The sequence below is a fragment of the Ambystoma mexicanum genome, chromosome 5p (assembly GCF_040938575.1).
Source record: "Ambystoma mexicanum isolate Mex_15411 chromosome 5p, UKY_AmexF1_1, whole genome shotgun sequence".
Lineage (NCBI taxonomy): Eukaryota > Metazoa > Chordata > Amphibia > Caudata > Ambystomatidae > Ambystoma > Ambystoma mexicanum.
In genome coordinates, this window is record NC_090930.1 from 339,099,134 (window position 1) to 339,111,668 (window position 12,535).

The window sequence follows — 12,535 nt, forward strand, 5'->3', positions numbered from 1 at the left end:
ATACTCGGGTCTGTGTACTTTCAAGTATAGTGGTGTGTTTTATATTGTGATTTTATATAATGTGTTAGTACTTACTTAACCCCTAGATTTATCTGGGCCTACCTGTATTTAAATAAATCCTTTATTTTTACAATACATAGTGGTTCAGTGTTTCTTTGGATCATTTGTATTACAATTTCACTTGTACTGTATCTACTGCCCGCTCTCCCTCCTAAGATAAGCCTGGCTGCTCTGTCGATGCTACCCCGAACTCAGGTGGTCCAGCCTTATACTAAGAGTGGAATCTTGTACTGCCTCAGTAGAATGGTTTTCCTAAGCCCTTAGCTGGACTTCAGAAAAACTGCCCTAACACTGTTGGCATGCTCTGGGATAAAGGTGGATTACATTACATTGACTATTGATATACTTTGTGTCCAAAGGAAACCATCCAGTAGGTTTGGTTCAGCCAAGGTAAAGTGTACTTATTGTATTTAACACAAGAACCAACACCATGGCCTGCTTTAGGCCTGAGGACTATTCTTATGCTGCAATGGAAAATGTGGTCACAATGTGTATAGAGAAGGGCCTCAATTGTGAAGGAAGTAATCTTGAATTATTACAAAGGTTATGGGACCATATGCATGGTTTCAGTGAACCTATGTCCACTTCTAACAATATTGCTGGGAGTGAGGGCAATGAGGGTTCAGACAGCTGTCCGAACTCCTTAGAGGAGGAATGTGAGGGTTCCGATGAGGAGGATATTAGTTCACCCCCCTCCCCTTCTTTTGCCTCTACCTTACTGCCTAACATGTGCTCTGAGATACCTAAGGAACTGAAAATAAGAACATTCCTGTGGAAAAACAATTTGGAAATGTGGGAATATGGGAAAAAGTATAACAGGTCTGTAGAAGACAGTTTTCTGCACCACTCTTCTTTTTCCAGGTTTTCTGTGTCTACAGCTTTGAGGTTCCCAGAATTGTTGAATCAGTATCAGATGAAGTATGACATTGTTGTATGGCTGAAAACTTTCGACCTCACTTGTAAAAGGTTTGGTCTGTATGAGAGTGATAGAATACCCTGGGTTATTTTTAGACTTCCAAAGATAGACTACCAAGTGCTCTTGGATTTACATGAAATAGAAAGAGGTAACTGGGATAGTGTAAAAACAGCTCTCATGGATAGATATAAGAAGACAGCTTCTCCATATCTAAACCTCTTAAGGGACTCTGAGAATAGAAGTAGGTAAAAAAGTGCTGTCTCCTCATCCCTTAAGAAATCTGTCAATACTGAGTATAGCAGTAAAACTGTGGTCTTAGACTCAGCTGAGCCCCCTTGTAAAAAGGCTGAGGCTTTTAACCTTGAAGTAAGAGATGTCCCCTTAGGAGACCCCTCCTTAGAGATAAAAAGCATTAACTGCCACTCTGAAGGGCACATTGGCACCCATAAATTCAAATAGGGACAAAGCCCCTAGATCCCACAAAGCTAGAGGTCACTCCTGTGACCCCACCTTTAGCTGCTGCTAAGGTGATAGAGCCCCTTGAAAAACCACATATAGTGGAAGTGGTTCAACTAGTCCCCAGAAACTTAAAAACCTCTGTCCAAGTACCAATATGGTGTAATACCAGTAACCAGGTCACTGTTGTGACCCCACCTTCAGTTAACACTGAGTTAAAAGAACCTCTTGAAAATCCAACTAGAGTGGAAGTGGTTCACCCTGTGGATAGAAACTTATATATTCCTGTAGAATCTATAACACTGTGTAAAACCTTTGTTAAAACTGAAAGGAACCTTAGTGTTCATGTCACACACCCTGTGTGATGTATGTCCTATAGAATAAAGGCCCCTTCAGATAAAACTGTAGTGGCTGAACCATTTGAAAACCCACTTACTGGAGAAGTGGTTCCTAAAACTCAAAACCTGGATTCACCTGAAAGCCCACTTACAGTGGAGGTGATCCAGATGGATGTACAAAGCTTAGGTGTTTTTAACAACCCTAAGAGGGCAAGGAGTTCCCTTGACCCCCAAGGTAGGAATTGAGTATTCTCCTTTAGTTCAGAGTGCCCAGAATGAAACTTCTAGGCTGAAGAACTGAAAACCAAAAAGAGTTATGAGAAACCTAAGAATAGCTTTCTTACTAGGCCTTCTAATAAAAAGCCTGTGACTACAACTACTCCTACAGGAGAGATGGATAGGTGTTCTGACAAGCCTAGGATCTCTGTTTCAAGAGACCACTCTAAACCTGTGGGATCCTCTACAGAGAACCCTACTGTAAGTCCTAATGTTAGCAGGGCAACCTCTAACAAAGGCAAATCAAAATCTTGAATATTAGGGAAATGGGAGCCCAAACCATGCTCTATCATTTCAGTTCCAATTCTAAAGTTTTTGACGCACACTGCTTCTGAGGAAGGGGTGGATAGACAAGTTGGAAACCTAACTAGGCCTTTGAGGACTGGTAAACCTCAGAGCTGGTGGAATTCCAGAAAAGATATGTCTAAGGCTAAAGCCCTTGACATTGTGGGCTCTTCTGCTGAAAACCCCCTTATAAATCCTAGTGTTAGAAGGGAAAACCCTAACCAAGGTAAAAACATATCTAAGAGGAAGTGGAAGAATGTACAATGCTTTGCTACCACCCTTCCAACTAGGATACATGAGACCCAACCTGCTCATGTGAGAGAGGTGGTGAGGAATCATGGAGACCCCTCTAGGTCTAAGGGATTTCTTTATAAGAACCCTTTTAAAAAGCCTATTGTAGGTTCAGAGGTTGTCAGGGACTGTTTAATCAGATCCCCTATACCTTAGACAAGAGTAAAGTCCCCAACACTACTTGTAAGTCATATAGTTTGCAAATGATAACTAATATAAGAAAAAGTATCAGAGCAAGGGTTACAAAAAGATTGCTAGTGACTCAGCAAACAGTTTAACCGACTTGAAACAAGAGATCCATCCAGGCGAGGATCAGCTTCTCCTGTTCCTTAGCATGGTGGGACGAGTGTTAGGTAAGATTTCCACAGAGATGGAAAATCTTCCTTTCCTGGTTCAACTCCAGAACTTTTAGCTTTTCTAGTGGGATATTTTTCATTAATACCTCAGTGAGTGGGAACCTTTTTCCACACTCACCTAATCCCTAACTCGTTTTATGGATGTCACTGTTAAGACTCTCCATAATGTCTTTTTAAAGTTATCATGTCTAACAACTTATTGGCAATAAGTGCCTGTTGTTGCTGGGTTGCCCTAGGGGCTCCCCATTTCACTTTCTTATGCTAACCTTGAGTGAACTACAGTTCCCAAGGGTAGAAAGGATCTTTGGATCCCGTTTACATTTTATTCTGTGAAACCAGCACACCCCACCTTATGTGGAGTGCTAGGGAGAGACAATGTATCCCCTTTCACATGAAAACTGTAACAATTCTGTTACAGTGACAAGCTTACCTTTAATGGCTGGTGGCAGTGATACCTTTTACTAATTTGGTGCACCTTTACCACAGGCTGTAATCACAGCTGCAGTAAAGGCACTTATGGGTGCTCATTTTACCAAAATGGCCCCTGTCTTCTTTTTCTGCCATTTTAGTGTTTCTTGCTATTTCCTGTTCCTTCCCCTGACATACAGGGTGGGACATTCCTTTGTTTGTGTTTTGTCTTTGGAGGGAGTACCCTGGACACCCCGCCCAGGCTCCAGTCAGTCTGTAAGCACAGGAAGAGGGGAAGGAGTACAAACGTCCCCCTCCTTTGTCTTACGCCTTCCTTCATCTGGGACAAATCCCAGTGGGGGGCTGGCTGTCCTGATTGGACAACCAGATTCCCCTTTTCTTATAAAATGCAGGGAGAGAATGCAGAGGTTGTGCTGTAATTCCTGATAAATACTGGAAACCTGGAAGCTGAAGTCATGTTGACCATTGGAACAGAAAATCGAACAGGATGATGAAGGAAAAGTGGTGGTAATGATTTCCAGCGACCAGAGAGCCTGCTGTGTAACCAGAGTCTGCTGCAGCCCTTACTTCCAATGAACCTGGTGTCTCTGAAAACAACAACCCAAACCCAGAACCTGGTGAGACTCACTTGACTCAAGAGGACCTGCATTTTGAGCTATCCCACGGGTTGCTGCGATCGTGCGTTCTTGCAATACCCCAATACCCTGGGAACTCCAGCGACTGTGTGGTGCACAGTCTTCCGAATTCTGAATGTCGCTGAAACTTCGTGGGAATCCTGGTGTATCTCCAGAGACACAAATCAAGTCCAAAAAGTCCCCTCACAAGAGTGCTGGACCTTTTAAACAACGAGAATTCAACCGCTATTTTCTGTCTTCTTCTATGCTCCTTGAAAAGGCGCAAAATCAGCAGTACGCATTCAGCCATGACAGAAATCTTGCCTAGAGCCTTCTTCATTGATCCCTGCTGCAAAGTCCCTTCTGAGGTCTTGTGTTCAGTCTCCAGGACAAGGAATCCACTGACTGGGTATTTGGCTGCAGTCCCTGAAGTCTGAAGTTACCCTGCTGCAATCTCTTCTTCATTGCTGAGGTACTGTGTTGGCTTGGGTATATACTTAGCTTAAGCCTGTTGGGATTTCTGTGTAGTCCTGGGGTGTTTTCTGTGATTGGGAGGTCCCTCCTCCAGTACACCCAGTCCCACTGCTAAAATCCTGCTGGGGTGTCTTCTGTGAAGCCCCTGGACCATCTTCTAACCCTAGAAGTAAAGTACTCACCTGTTTGCCAGTTTTCCTAAGGAAACTCTGACTTTTGCTACTAAAGAACTTATTCTAACACTGCCTGTTGGTCACTAGTCCTAGTGACCCCCACTTCTGCCACTGAGAACACTCATGCTCCAAGAATAAGGGAAAGACTATTAAGGGATTGGGACTTCTGCCTAGAAAAGAAATCAAGTGTTTTACTTACTTGTAACGAGTTGCTGGGTAACTGTAATTCTCAGAGTGAACAGTTACAAAAGTTCTTACTGATCATGAATGTGTGATGCACTATTCTTAAAAGTATGGTTAACATCTGTTCTTCCTTAGCCACTGTTTTACCAGTCTAAAAGAAAGTAGATGTAAAGGTATTTTACTCTCCTGTGATTAGGTTGTGCCTCTTTACAAAAGTAATGTGTTGGTTTCACCAGATTATTCCTGAAGGGTAATTGTATGAGTGTCCTCCAACTGTTTGTATCACCAGGTTAGTCCTGTTTGGATAACAGTATGAGTGTCCCCCAACTGGGTCTTGCTTCCTCTGACTTGCTGCTAGCCTGTCCTCAATAAGTCTACATTAGGTTGTTGCCTACCTAGAATATCTATTCAGTAGATTGTGACATTGGGTTTTACTTTCCCCTTCATTGTGAAGTTAAAGTATGTGGGTTTTACTTACCTTGTGTTAGCTGTGTGCCATCCGAAACAAGTTACCAGAGTTATTGCTTACCTCAATCTGGGGTTCCCTGATTTCCAAAGCATCTGTAATTGTATATTACCTCCTTAGGTTTTACTCACCAGGTATAACTGTGTGTTATGACAAAAGTAGTTATAGGTTTCTACTGCACCTAGAATAAGTGTTTCACTATTCACCAAAAAGTATATTGTTGTGTTGACTGTTTATGTGATTTGTTCCAAGAATCACTGTACAACTGGAAGGCCTACTGCCCTTGTATTACCAAAAGTAATCTGAAAGTAACCATTGGTCTTTTACTCCCAAAGAATAGGTTTGACCTATACTAAAAGTGTATAACAAGATTTTGACTTCGCTAGAACTACTGTTAGGTGTTCCAAATAAGGTTAATACTCGGGTCTGTGTACTTTCAAGTATAGTGGTGTGTTTTATATTGTGATTTTATATAATGTGTTAGTACTTACTTAACCCCTAGATTTATCTGGGCCTACCTGTATTTAAATAAATCCTTTATTTTTACAATACATAGTGGTTCAGTGTTTCTTTGGATCATTTGTATTACAATTTCACTTGTACTGTATCTACTGCCCGCTCTCCCTCCTAAGATAAGCCTGGCTGCTCTGTCTATGCTACCCCGAACTCAGGTGGTACAGCCTTATACTAAGAGTGGAATCTTGTACTGCCTCAGTAGAATGGTTTTCCTAAACCCTTAGCTGGACTTCAGAAAAACTGCCCTAACACTGTTGGCATGCTCTGGGATAAAGGTGGATTACATTACATTGACTATTGATATACTTTGTGTCCAAAGGAAACCATCCAGTAGGTTTGGTACAGCCAAGGTAAAGTGTACTTATTGTATTTAACACAAGAACCAACACCATGGCCTGCTTTAGGCCTGAGGACTATTCTTATGCTGCAATGGAAAATGTGGTCACAATGTGTATAGAGAAGGGCCTCAATTGTGAAGGAAGTAAGCTTGAATTATTACAAAGGTTATGGGACCATATGCATGGTTTCAGTGAACCTATGTCCATTTCTAAGAATATTGCTGGGAGTGAGGGCAATGAGGGTTCAGACAGCTGTCCAAACTCCTCAGAGGAGGAATGTGAGGGTTCCGATGAGGAGGATATTAGTTCACCTCCCTCCCCTTCTTTTGCCTCTACCTTACTGCCTAACATGTGCTCTGAGATACCTAAGGAACTGAAAATAAGAACATTCCTGTGGAAAAACAATTTGGAAATGTGGGAATATGGGAAAAAGTATAACAGGTCTGTAGAAGACAGTTTTCTGCACCACTCTTCTTTTTCCAGATTTTCTGTGTCTACAGATTTGAGGTTCCCAGAATTGTTGAGTCAGTGGCCCTCATTACGACCCTGGCGGATTTTTTCCGCCATCGACGGACTTTCCGGCCATGGCGTAAAGTCCGTTTACGCCATGGCGGATGGTGGACTTACCGCCCCATTCCGAGGTCGGCGGGGCGGTAAGTCCCCATTGACCCATTTACCCTTCCCCATTCCCATTTCGGCCCCATAGGGTATAATGGGAGTGGGGAAGGAGTTAATTACGCCACCGTAAATTACGGTGGCGTAATTAACACCAAGGTCCCATAGCGCCATGGATTTTTACGCCCGCAAAAAGCGGGCGGAAAAATGACCATGGCGCTCTGGGAACTCGGAATTGGCGGTAAGGGGTCGGCGCAGCTAACGCTGGCGCAAACCCCTTACCGCCAGGGTCCTAATGAGGCCCAGTATCAGATGAAGTATGACATTGTTGTATGGCTGAAAACTTTCGACCTCACTTGTGAAAGGTACAGGTCTGTAGAAGACAGTTTTCTGCACCACTCTTCTTTTTCCAGGTTTTCTGTGTCTACAGCTTTGAGGTTCCCAGAATTGTTGAGTCAGTATCAGATGAAGTATGACATTGTTGTATGGCTGAAAACTTTCAACCTCACTTGTAAAAGTTTTGGTCTGTATGAGAGTGATAGAATACCCTGGGTTATTTTTAGACTTCCAAAGATAGACTACCAAGTGCTCTTGGATTTACATGAAGTAGAAAGAGGTAACGGGGATAGTGTAAAAACAGCTCTCATGGATAGATATAAGAAGACAGCTTCTCCATATCTAAACCTCTTAAGGGACTCTGAGAATAGAAGTAGGTAAACAAGTGCTGTCTCCTCATCCCTTAAGAAATCTGTCAATACTGAGTATAGCAGTAAAACTGTGGTCTTAGACTCAGCTGAGCCCCCTTGTAAAAAGGCTGAGGCTTTTAACCTTGAAGTAAGAGATGTCCCCTTAGGAGACCCCTCCTTAGAGATAAAAGGCATTAACTGCCACTCTGAAGGGCACATTGGTGTAGCACCCATAATTTCAAATAGGGACAAAGCCCCTAGATCCCACAAAGCTAGAGGTCACTCCTGTGACCCCACCTTTAGCAGCTGCTAAGGTGTTAGAGCCCCTTGAAAAACCACACATAGTGGAAGTGGTTCAACTAGTCCCCAGAAACTTAAAAACTTCTATCCAAGTACCAATATGGTGTAATACCAGTAACCAGGTCACTGTTGTGACCCCACCTTCAGTTAACACTGAGTTAAAATAACCTCTTGAAAACCCAACTAGAGTGGAAGTGGTTCACCCTGTGGATAGAAACTTATATATTCCTGTACAATCTAAAACACTGTGTAAAAACTTTGTTAAAACTGACAGGAACCTTAGTGTTCATGTCACACACCCTGTGTGATGTATGTCCTATAGAATAAAGGCCCATTCAGTTAAAACTGTAGTGGCTGAACCATTTGAAAACCCACTTACTGTAGAAGTGGTTCCTAAAACTCAAAACCTGGATTCACCTGAAAGCCCACTTACAGTGGAGGTGATCCAGATGGATGTACAAAGCTTAGGTGTTTTTAACAACCCTAAGAGGGCAAGGAGTTCCCTTGACCCCAAGGTAGGAATTGAGTTTTCTCCTTTAGTTCAGAGTGCCCAGAATGATACTTCTAGGCCTGAAGAACTGAAAACCAAAAAGAGTTATGAGAAACCTAAGAATAGTTTTCTTACTAGGCCTTCTAATAAAAAGCCTGTGACTCCAACTACTCCTACAGGAGAGATGGATAGGTGTTCTGACAAGCCTAGGATCTCTGTTTCAAGAGACGACTTTAAACCTGTGGGATCCTCTACAGAGAACCCTACTGCAAGTCCTAATGTTAGCAGGGCAACCTCTAATAAATGCAAATCAAAATCTTGAATATTAGGGAAATGGGAGCCCAAACCATGCTCTATCATTTCAGTTCCAATTCTAAAGTCTTTGACCCACACTGCTTCTGGGGAAGGGGTGGATAGACAAGTTGGAAACCTAACTAGGCCTTTGAGGACTGGTAAACCTCAGAGCTGGTGGAATTCCAGAAAAGATATGTCTAAGGCTAAACCCCTTGACATTGTGGGCTCTTCTGCTGAAAACCCCCTTATAAATCCTAGTGTTAGAAGGGAAAACCCTAACCAAGGTAAAAACATATCTAAGAGGAAGTGGAAGAATGTACAATGCTTTGCTACCACCCCTCCAACTAGGATACATGAGACCCAACCTGCTCATGTGAGAGAGGTGGTGAGGAATCATGGAGACCCCTCTAGGTCTAAGGGATTTCTTTATAAGAACCCTTTTAAAAAGCCTATTGTAGGTTCAGAGGTTGTCACAACTTCTGAGGGACTGTTTAATCAGATCCCCTATACCTTAGACAAGAGTAAAGTCCTCAACACTACTTGTAAGTCATATAGTTTGCAAATGATAACTAATATAAGAAAAAGTATCAGAGCAAGGGTTACAAAAAGATTGCTAGTGACTCAGCAAACAGTTTAACCGACTTGAAACAAGAGATCCATCCAGGCGAGGATCAGCTTCTCCTGTTCCTTAGCATGGTGGGACGAGTGTTAGGTAAGATTTCCACAGAGATGGAAAATCTTCCTTTCCTGGTTCAACTCCAGAACTTTTAGCTTTTCTAGTGGGATATTTTTCATTACTACCTCAGTGAGTGGGAACCTTTTTCCACACTCACCTAATCCCTAACTCGTTTCATGGATGTCACTGTTAAGACTCTCCATAATGTCTTTTTAAAGTTATCATGTCTAACAACTCATTGGCAATACGTGCCTGTTGTTGCTGGGTTGCCCTAGGGGCTCCCCATTTCACTGTCTTATGCTAACCTTGAGTGAACTACAGTTCCCAAGGGTAGAAAGGATCTTTGGATCCCGTTTACATTTTATTCTGTGAAACCAGCACACCCCACCTTATGTGGAGTGCTAGGGAGAGACAATGTATCCCCTTTCACATGAAAACTGTAACAATTCTGTTACAGTGACAAGCTTACCTTTGATGGCTGGTGGCAGTGATACCTTTTACTAATTTGGTGCACCTTTACCACAGGCTGTAATCACAGCTGCAGTAAAGGCACTTATGGGTGCTCATTTTACCAAAATGGCCCCTGTCTTCTTTTTCTGCCATTTTAGTGTTTCTTGCTATTTCCTGTTCCTTCCCCTGACATACAGGGTGGGACATTCCTTTGTTTGAGTTTTGTCTTTGGAGGGAGTACCCTGGACACCCCGCCCAGGCTCCAGTCAGTCTGTAAGCACAGGAAGAGGGGAAGGAGTACAAAACGTCCCCCTCCTTTGTCTTACGCCTTCCTTCATCTGGGACAAATCCCAGTGGGGGGCTGGCTGTCCTGATTGGACAACCAGATTCCCCTTTTCTTATAAAATGCAGGGAGAGAATGCAGAGGTTGTGCTGTAATTCCTGATAAATACTGGAAACCTGGAAGCTGAAGTCATGTTGACCATTGGAACAGAAAATCGAACAGGATGATGAAGGAAAAGTGGTGGTAATGATTTCCAGCGACCAGAGAGCCTGCTGTGTAACCAGAGTCTGCTGCAGCCCTTACTTCCAATGAACCTGGTGTCTCTGAAAACAACAACCCAAACCCAGAACCTGGTGAGACTCACTTGACTCAAGAGGACCTGCATTTTGAGCTATCCCACGGGTTGCTGCGATTGTGCGTTCTTGCAATACCCCAATACCCTGGGAACTCCAGCGACTGTGTGGTGCACAGTCTTCCGAATTCTGAATCTCGCTGAAACTTAGTGGGAATCCTGGTGTATCTCCAGAAACACAAATCGAGTCCAAAAAGTCCCCTCACAAGAGTGCTGCACCTTTACCGCAGGCTGTAATCACAGCTGCAGTAAAGGCACTTATGGGTGCTCATTTTACCAAAATGGCCCCTGCCTTCTTTTTCTGCCATTTTAGTGTTTCTTGCTATTTCTTGTTCCTTCCCCTGACATCCAGAGTGGGACATTCCTTTGTTTGAGTTTTGTCTTTGGAGGGAGTCCCCTGGACACCCTGCCCAGGCTCCAGTCAGTCTGTAAGCACAGGAAGAGGGGAAGGAGTCCAAAACGTCCCCCTCCTTTGTCTTACGCCTTCCTTCAACTGGGACAAATCCCAGTGGGGGACTGGCTGTCCTGATTGGACAACCAGATTCCCCTTTTCTTATAAAATGCAGGGAGAGAATGCAGAGGTTGTGCTGTAATTCCTGATAAATACTGGAAACCTGGAAGCTGAAGTCATGTTGACCATTGGAACAGAAAATCGAAGAGGATGATGAAGGAAAAGTGGTGGTAATGATTTCCAGCGACCAGAGAGCCTGCTGTGTAACCAGAGTCTGCTGCAGCCCTTACTTCCAATGAACCTGGTGTCTCTGAAAACAACAACCCAAACCCAGAACCTAGTGAGACTCACTTGACTCAAGAGGACCTGCATTTTGAGCTATCCCACGGGTTGCTGCGATCGTGCGTTCTTGCAATACCCCAATACCCTGGGAACTCCAGCCACTGTGTGGTGCACAGTCTTCCGAATTCTGAATCTCGCTGAAACTTCGTGGGAATCCTGGTGTATCTCCAGAGACACAAATCGAGTCCAAAAAGTCCCCTCACAAGAGTGCTGGACCTTTTAAACAACGAGAATTCAACCGCTATTTTCTGTCTTCTTCTATGCTCCTTGAAAAGGCGCAAAATCTGCAGAAACGCATTCAGCCATGACAGAAATCTTGCCTAGAGCCTTCTTCATTGATCCCTGCTGCAAAGTCCCTTCTGAGGTCTTGTATTCAGTCTCCAGGACAAGGAATCCACTGACTGGGTATTTGGCTGCAGTCCCTGAAGTTCCCCTGCTGCAATCTCTTCTTCATTGCTGAGGTACTGTGTTGGCTTGGGTATATACTTAGCTTAAGCCTGTTGGGATTTCTGTGTAGTCCTGGGGTGTTTTCTGTGATTGGGAGGTCCCTCCTCCAGTACACCCAGTCCCACTGCTAAAATCCTGCTGGGGTGTCTTCTGTGAAGCCCCTGGACCATCTTCTAACCCTAGAAGTAAAGTACTCACCTGTTTGCCAGTTTTCCTAAGGAAACTCTGACTTTTGCTACTAAAGAACTTATTCTAACACTGCCTGCTGGTCACTAGTCCTAGTGACCCCCACTTCTGCCACTGAGAACACTCATGCTCCAAGAATAAGGCAAAGACTATTAAGGGATTGGGACTTCTGCCTAGAAAAGAAATCAAGTGTTTTACTTACTTGTAACGACTTGGTGGGTAACTGTAATTCTCAGAGTGAACAGTTACAAAAGTTCTTACTGATCATGAATGTGTGATGCACTATTCTTAAAAGTATGGTTAACATCTGTTCTTCCTTAGCCACTGTTTTACCAGTCTAAAAGACAGTAGATGTAAAGGTATTTTACTCTCCTGTGATTAGGTTGTGCCTCTTTACAAAAGTAATGTGTTGGTTTCACCAGATTATTCCTGAAGGGTAATTGTATGAGTGTCCTCCAACTGTTTGTATCACCAGGTTAGTCCTGTTTGGATAACAGTATGAGTGTCCCCCAACTGGGTCTTGCTTCCTCTTACTTGCTGCTAGCCTGTCCTCAATAAGTCTACATTAGGTTGTTGCCTACCTAGAATAACTATTCAGTAGATTGTGACATTGGGTTTTACTTTCCCCTTCATTGTGAAGTTAAAGTATGTGGGTTTTACTTACCTTGTGTTAGCTGTGTGCCATCCGAAACAAGTTACCAGAGTTATTGCTTACCTCAATCTGGGGTTCCCTGATTTCCAAAGCATCTGTAATTGTATATTACCTCCTTAGGTTTTACTCACCAGGTATAA